This window comes from Chrysochloris asiatica, unplaced genomic scaffold (genome assembly GCF_000296735.1).
Source record: "Chrysochloris asiatica unplaced genomic scaffold, ChrAsi1.0 scaffold00430, whole genome shotgun sequence".
NCBI classification, from domain to species: Eukaryota; Metazoa; Chordata; class Mammalia; order Afrosoricida; family Chrysochloridae; genus Chrysochloris; species Chrysochloris asiatica.
In genome coordinates, this window is record NW_006408948.1 from 354,250 (window position 1) to 362,452 (window position 8,203).

An 8,203-nucleotide genomic window follows, 5' to 3' on the forward strand; every position below is an offset into this window, starting at 1 on the left:
AAAAGAAAAGAAAAGCCGGTCGAGCTGGGGGCGTCCTCTACGTGGTCGCCCCGAGCTCGGCTCCCTAAAGTGAACGACGACGAGCTGGGGCCGCTAACGCTGCCTCCGCCTTTAGCGACCGCGGTCTGCGGGCCCATTCGGGCTGGAGCGCCCCCCACGTACAAGACCACCAAGGAACTCAGGCCCCGTTCCTGCCGGCCTGCCGTAAAATAAAGCCCGGAGAGAGCTGGCCCGCTTGCGCCGCAGAGAAAACGCCGCTCTTCAGTACCATCCACACCCGCCCTGAAGAAAAGAAGGGCGCCCATGCGGGTCGCCGCCTCGCTGCCATCTCCGGCCCAGTCCGCTGTGCTGCGCGGCGCGGCCCGGGACAGGGTCTGAGGGCCGGAGGACGCGAGCCGTAGTGGCGACGGCGGCGGCGGCGGTGGCGGAAGTGGAGTGGGGAAGAGGGGGTGGTTGTTAGTGTTTGGCGCCGGCGGAGGGAGTCATTCCTGCAGCTGCACTTCCGGTCGGCATTTTGTTCTGAGAGGGAGAGACGGAACGAGAGAGAGAGACACACAGGGCTCCTTCCCCCCGCCCTCCCCCCCCTCCCTCCGTCGGTACCGACTCACCCGACACCACCAAGCCGCAGGGAGGGACGCCCCCGCCGACAGGAGGATTGGTTCCCGGGCAGGCGGCGATGCCCCCCCGGTAGCTCGGGCCCCTGGTCGGGTGTTTGTGAGTGTTTCTATGTGGGAGAAGGAGGAGGAGGAGGAAGAAGAAGCAGCGATTTGTCTTCTCGGCTGGTCTCCCCCCGGCTCTACATGTTCCCCGCACTGAGGAGACGGAAGAGGAGCCGTAGCCAACCCCCCTCCCGGCCCGGATTATAGTCTCTCTCGCCTCAGCGGCCTCGGCCTCCCCTTGGATTCAGTCGCCGATTCGCCCAGGTAAATTCCTGCTCTTTATTTCGGCGGCGGCGGCGGCGGCGGCGCCAGGTCCTCAGCGTCTCTCTTCCTCGCTCCCCTCCCCGTCGCTTTCCTTAGCGGCCCCAGGTCTCTTCCACGGGCGAGTCGAGAGTTCGCTCCTCGGTGGTGGCAGCCGCCCTGGGTGGCAGTGGTTTTGTCCCCTCTCGCCCTGCTGGCTCTGGCGGAGGGAACCGGGCTCCTGCCGGGCGGCCGGGGAGGCGTAGGCCCGGCGGAGAGTGCAGGCCGCGGGCCAGCGGAATCTACTTGAGCTCGGGGATTAGGAGAGCTCCGGGCTGAGCGGTGCGGCTGCTGGTCGGTGACAGGCCTCGGCCGGGAGAGGAGCCGCAGCTAGTGAGGAGGCGGAAACAATACCACTAACAGCAAATGTGCCCCGATCGTCCCCATATTTACAACTTTCCCGGTCCGGGAGTGGGGAACGTCCCAGTGAAACAAACAACCCCCCTTCTTCCCCCTGTGACCCCAGGAAGGGAGGAAGTAGTTTCTGTTAGTGAGACAAATGTAAATACTCAGGCGCGGAGCCCGTGGTAATTCTTTTTCTTAGTGAAACTTGTTTGGACGTTGGAAAGTTAATCCGGACACATTTTCTTTTGAAGGAATTAGAGCGTCCACATGAATACTTAGGGGAGAAACGCAGAGTCTGGGCGACCCTGCCGCCTGTTCCCCCCTCCCCAACAAATAGACCTTCTCTGTTGTTTGACAGTGTGTGTGTGTTTGTTGCACATGGACGCTTTTTATTATTATTATTCAAAGGCAAGTAAAGTGCTTGACAGGTTGACTCTGTCACTTTATATTTGTATGCGTTATATAAGGACGATTCTAAAGGACTTTACACAAAACACGCCGCAGGTACTTCCTGACCCAAACGTGCAGAAGCGTAAAAAGAAATGGGAATCAATGTTCGGAGAATTGTGCTGAGCTGGAGATCAGACCAACTGCTTTAAAAGACTAGAAATGAAGTTAGGCTTCAAATCCCTGGGAGGTGAAAAATGTAGAAGGTGCCATCCTTTCATGTCAGGACAGATCTTCTTGAGGTCCCAGGATTGTCATTGGCTGTTTGTGCCCATGATGTGTGCCTGTGTAATGAGAGAGGTGTCATTTTAATAGGTCAAATGTATGTGTAAATGCTGGAGACAAAAACGGCAGTTTTTCCCTTCACCAATTCTTGTGGACGAGTAAGTTGGGTGTTGGAGAGTTTGTTTGTGGAGGCGTTCGTTGTGTAGGTTGGTGTAAGGGGGAAACACCAATTTAAAAGTCCTCATTCCCACAAATTGCAAAGAAAAAATAAATGTACCTGAGTTAGACGATTTTGATATTTTGTCTCCTTCGCTGAAGGAAAACTTCCAGTGGTTAAAATGAAGCAACACGGCTCAACAAAGTCGCTGGTTTTACTAGTGGGTGTTAACACTGGTTCAGCATTTCTGGGTGCCTTATTAAATTATTATTGTCACTGTCGAATAAGTAACTTTTCGTGGGGGTGGGGTTATTTGGGAGTTGAAGGTCCTGCTTATCATAAATTAGTCCACATTTCCTGCAAACGAACTGATAAATGTTAAAAAAGAGTGAAGTTAATATAGCTGTCACGTACTAGGCATGTTTTTAATGCTATAAATCCGTGTAGTAGTCAGTAGCGTGTCCGTGATTTGTATTGGTCAGGGAGCAGTTTGAATTTTAAAAAGCCTGAAGCTCCTGCTGAGCCCCAATCCCGGCCTCCCTCCCTCCCACTAATCTCCCATTCCTGTCTTTGTGCTGCCTGCTCCTGTTAGACACTGTTTGCTACAGGGCCTCAGGCCTAGCCCGGGTGGGGGGCGCGCGGGGGAGGGACTACAGAAGGGAGGAACATTTCACATCTGATACGGAGGGTTTTACATTTTTTTCTGCCCCCCCCCTTTTTTTTTTCTTTTCTTTTCATTAAGGACTTAACTGTAGATGTTTAAAATTTTAAAAGGTCCATGTATACTCCTGTGGTTGTCTTCACAACTTGTATTTAAGTAGAAAACTGAGGTACATGTCAAGGGATGACCATAGTTCTAATGGTAATGGAAAGACTTTTGCTTACTTAGAGTTCATCAGCAGAAGCGATTACAGTTTTAGAGTTACAGAGTTAAAGGGAAACTTATTTCTTAGGGTCTTTGCATCAGTGTGTTAGATAGGCTAGATATTGGTTTCTGTGATTCAGTTTTTCTTTGAAATTAAATTACAGTGAATTCTTATCGGATGTAATTTTCTTCATTCTACATATTTAATAATTGGTATTAAGTAATATAGTTGTGTGATAGCTTTCATTAAGATAGCATGGGTAGTATTCCTTTGATATTGATTGGAAGTATTTTTTGTTTGGTTGAAATCAATTAATAAGCCATTTTTAAACAAGAAAACTTTAAAAATCAAGTAAAACCTAACCTTGAACTTTAAGTTTTGTTAACTTAGTTGGAAGGAGGCTAAAGAATAGTTTGTGTTACCTTAGAGCACTTAACAACAAAACAACAACAGAATTTAGAAATTGTTCAGTCTCCACTGTATTGGTTGGGATATTCATCAGTGGCTTATTTTTGTATCCCCTCCCTGCCCCCAATGCCAACTCCTTCCCTTAATTCAGTGAAAGGAGACAACCACAGATGTTCCATTAATGTTATGATTCTAGTTATATTGTGTGCAGAAATATTTCTTAATATACCCAAAGGAAATTTCAACAGTGAGGTTTATTATTTCCAGTGTTACCAATAATTTTTAACATTACTTGAAAATAGTTTTAGAATAAATAATGAAATTCAAGAATAATTATAAAATTAAAGTTGAGTTATTAAAAATAATTTTTATTTAATTATCTTCAGTGTTTTGAAAAAAGTCTGTGGGGTGTTTTCTTTTTAAACTGTTCAGCGAATTACGTTATTTGATAGTGTTTTTGAACCTGCAAATTAAGAAAAAAGATAGTATTTAAAGAAAAACTGTCCATTTGAGATTCTTTAGAGATGAAAAGTGAAAGTTTTTATTATGATAGTAACATACTTTTGGTTTTCTGTATAGTGATCATTATTAAAATTTAAAAATGTTATGAGCATAGCTATGCAAATTCAAATGTGAAATTTTGATTATTTGAAGCTGAACTTCCCTACTCAAACAGGTTTTTTCTAAAGTAATAATGTATTAATTTTAATCCATTACTGTCAAACAGTTACAGTAACATTTAAACCCATTTTTGTTATATTTTGACTTGTTCCACAGTGGTATTTTTCCTTTCTCAAAATAATTTGTGAAAACTAGTAATACAAGAGTATTATTGTAATTAAAAGAGTAAATAAAAACTGTAATTTACCTCCCCATTGCATATTATTAGGAAAACCATAATTTCAAAGTAATATTTGGATTTTAAATTAATAACAAGATTTTTTTTCCAGTAGCACTATTGGGAGATCTGAGGTACATAAAGATTTCTTTTAGAGAAATGTAACCTCATCTCTGTTGATCACATTTATTTGTCATCAAACAAACGGAGTGATATTATTGACTAGGAACTTTTATAATTGATTGTTTAGTTGGAAGTGCTTATTTTAATATCCTGATTATACTAAGTTGACTTTGGTATTAATTTACAGTCTTACACAAATTTTAAATATCATTTTTTAAATGTACTTGACAAAGTTTTCCTTGTTTTCAGCAGATAATCATTTATAATCTTTTAAAAATTTATCCTTTTTTCCAAGGTCACCCCAGTCCATTTATAAATATTCTCATATCCCTGCTGGAGAAGTGACCAGCATGATTTCCATTTTTTTAATGAAAAACTTGGCACTCAGAGGCCATGTGATTTGTGTAGATTTGTGTAGTGAGTCCGTGGGAGAATAAGGGATTCCCTGGCTCTTATTGGTTTTTTATTAGATTATGTTTCTTTAAGAAATGTCTGAGCTCTGGCTCATGCAGCTAGGTATTGCTCAGCAGTGACACTGATACCATTTGTGACTTTTTCAATTATCTGAGTCCAAGGTGCTTTTCTTTCATCTTTTAGAGAGCTATGATAACTGTTTCTTGGTTCTGTTTTTATGATATTAAAATAAAATAGTACATTTACATTAGAAATTCTGGTCTTTATGTATTTGTGTGGTGTCTGAATGACTAGTTTGATTTACATCTATGTACTAAAAATATAACTGAATTATGTTTATTTTGAACAGTATCTTTGAAGTCATATCTGTAATTTTAAATGGTTTTTATGAGCTCAGTATTTTTTGCTTAAGTGGATTGAGAATTAAAATAAATATTAGGTATTTATCATTTTGTTTTAGTGTAATCTGGAGTATATTTTAAAGAAGTGCGTTTTATCAGATTGCACTATGTTTTAAGTTGTATTCCTTTCTATTCCCAAAGCGACATAATTAGTAGAGATTATTTCTTGATATAGCATTGCCAGCTAGGTAAGATTTTTGAGGGTTGTTGTTTGCCAGGAATTGTGTTTTAAGTATATTTCCAAAATTTTATTTCATTTAATTTTACCACACCCATGAAGAAGAAACCATATCTGCAATTTCCAAATAAAGAAACAAGTTGAAAAAGTTTTAGAAAATGACCCTCATACTTGTAGTTAGTAAATGATAAATCTGATTTCCATTTATTTATTTATTTAAAAAAAATTTTATTGTGAATTAATTGAAGGTTTACAGACAAGATCTTCAGTTTTACATTCAGTAAATCACACACTTTGTTTCATCTCACTGATTGCAATCCCGTTCATGGAACAACAGTTATCCCGATTTCTCCTTGTGATTATTTCTATTCATCACTCTCCTCATCCCTTCAAAACTGTATCTTTAGGTAAATGTTGCCCTTTTGATCATGAATGGCTGACCACTCCATGGTGAGCATACCTTATTAGTATTGTCCATCTCACCCCAGACACCTGTCTGCTGCTTTACTGAATAGTGGGCCATGAGGGTAAGTTCCTTTCTGGAAACTGAAGGGTGGTCAAGGACTATAGTCTCAGATTCCTCTGGTCTATTTATGGACCAGTAAGCCTGATCTTTTTTAATAATTTTGAGGTTTTTGTTTTTTTTTTTTCCTCACTCTTTTTGGGACCTTCTAATATGATCCTTTTCAGGGCAGTTGGTAGTGGTAGCTGGGCACCACCTAGTTCTTCTGTTCTCAGAGTCATAGAGACTGATGTTTACATGCGCCATACATTTATTCTTAAGGATTTAGAGTTTCTAATTAGAAATTTCACATATCTAATTTTAGTAAATATTTAATACTGTCCTTTGGTTGCTTGTTTGATTCAATATTTATAAGTCTTGTAGTCAAGGAAACTATACTTCAGGCAAAGAATTAAAATAGAATTGTTGTTATGTACTGTGGAGTCGGTTCCGACTCACAGTGACCCTGTACAGGGTTTCCGAGGCTGTAAATCTCTATAGGAGCAGAAAGCCTCATCTTTCTCCCACGGAGCAGCTGGTAGTTTCAAACTGCTGACCCTGAGGTTCGCAGCCTGATTTGTAACCACTACGCTAATCAATAAATTGTTAATATCTTATATTTTAAATTTGAGTGTGATAAGCAGTCTGTGAATTTATTCTTTTAACTTTTATATGGAATTGAAATTATTTGTCAAAACATCTATTTTTAAAAAGAGAAAAATTAGCCTTAGAGAATGATGTCACTCATATAAATGTGTTCAACTGATTGTAGTGTAGTTGTCAGGTCATTCCATCATGGAGTTGTTTCCAACTTATGTTAACCCCATGCATGACAAAGTAAAACTGTACATTACAGGGTTTTCAAAAAACTTAAAATTAAACCATTTGCCATAGAGTCAATTCCAACTCATAGTGACCCTATACAGGCCTTCTGAGGCAGTAAATCTTTATGGGATCAGAAAGCCTCATCTTTCTCCCAAGAAGCAGCTGGTGGGTTTGAACTCATGGCTTTGCAATTAGCAGGTTAATGCTTATCTTACAGTGCCACCAGGGCTTTTGGTGGCTGATGTTTTGGAAGTAAATTGTTAGATCTTACATACATGCATGTCTGGGTGGACTTGAACTTCCAAAATGACTCTATAAAGTAGTGTAACTGATTTTTTATTTTTTTATTCCAGAATGTATATAGCCAAAGAGTATAGCCAAAGTCATCACCTTGGGAGATTGTGCCCTTATTCCTAAACTAATGCCCTTACAACCTTACATGAATTTGTTTTGAGTACCTTTAGAGCTTTTAAGATAGAGATACATAGGTTTTTTGGGGTTTTTTAAATCCTTTATGGCAAATTCTTATTCTTGAAGGTAAATTTGATTTTCAGATACAGTAAAGAATCATTAGGAGTTCAGTTTAGGAGAAATAAAGTTTAATAAGATCTTACTGTGTGACCTAGGCATTGTGCTGAGTGCTTTGCATTTATAATAAAAAAGAAAACTAAGGTATAAAATGACTAATAAATGGAAGAAAGTGGAGAGAGGACTCCAGAGTTGATGCTTCAGCCATGAGTGTTAACCATGCTGTTATACTCAGTAGGATGGAGCCCTCACATGGTGACGGCAACATTGGTTTTAACTGCAAAGTTGGCAGTTCAGACTTAGCAGCCTATATAGGGTCGCTATGGGTAGAAACCCACTTAACAGCAACAGCATACTACAACAACATACTATGTTGTCTAAGAACTGGACTGCTAACCATAAGGTTGGTGGTTCAGGATCATCAACCACTCCTTGGAAACCACCTACAGAGGGTTGTTCTGAGTTGGCCAACTACACAGTGAAGTTAGTGATACTATTCTCATTTTACAGACAGTACAGTTGAGGCTCAGCATGTGTAAGAAACTAGTCCAAAGTGGCAATTCCAGCAATTGTTACAGATAGGATACCAACACAAATGTCTAATTTCAAGACCTATATTCTTTCCACTCTTCCACCTTGCTTCTTTAAGACTTAAAATACAATTTGTGGAAAATGTTGGTCTTGATTATAAAGTAGTGAGACTGACATCATGTGTAGTTAGTTTATGAAGAGATTCTGAATACGGTCTGAAAAGAATTCTAAAATGTCTTGATTATAGTATTTGATCATAGTATTTATTATAACACTTTCATAATTTACACTATGTATAATACACAAGGAATCCTGGTGTGGCGCTGTGGGCTGATGGGTCAGACTGCAAAGTCATTTGAACTGCAAGGTCGGTAGCTCAAGCTCACCAGCTGCTCCTTGGAAACCCATACAGGGTTGCTGTGGGTGAGAATCGACTCGACAGCACTTAACAACAAC

General features: G+C 40.6%; 1 protein-coding gene across 1 annotated transcript in view; it reads left to right on the forward strand.

Annotated features, from left to right (window-relative positions):
- The first annotated feature begins 501 nt into the window (after positions 1 to 501).
- The window catches only part of NIPBL (Nipped-B homolog (Drosophila)), a 234,478-nt gene continuing 226,776 nt past the window's right edge, over positions 502 to 8,203 (forward strand). The window contains exon 1 of the mRNA XM_006876931.1: positions 502 to 923. The gene's annotated coding sequence lies outside the window, so the exon portion shown is untranslated. The remainder of the gene's footprint in view (positions 924 to 8,203) is intronic.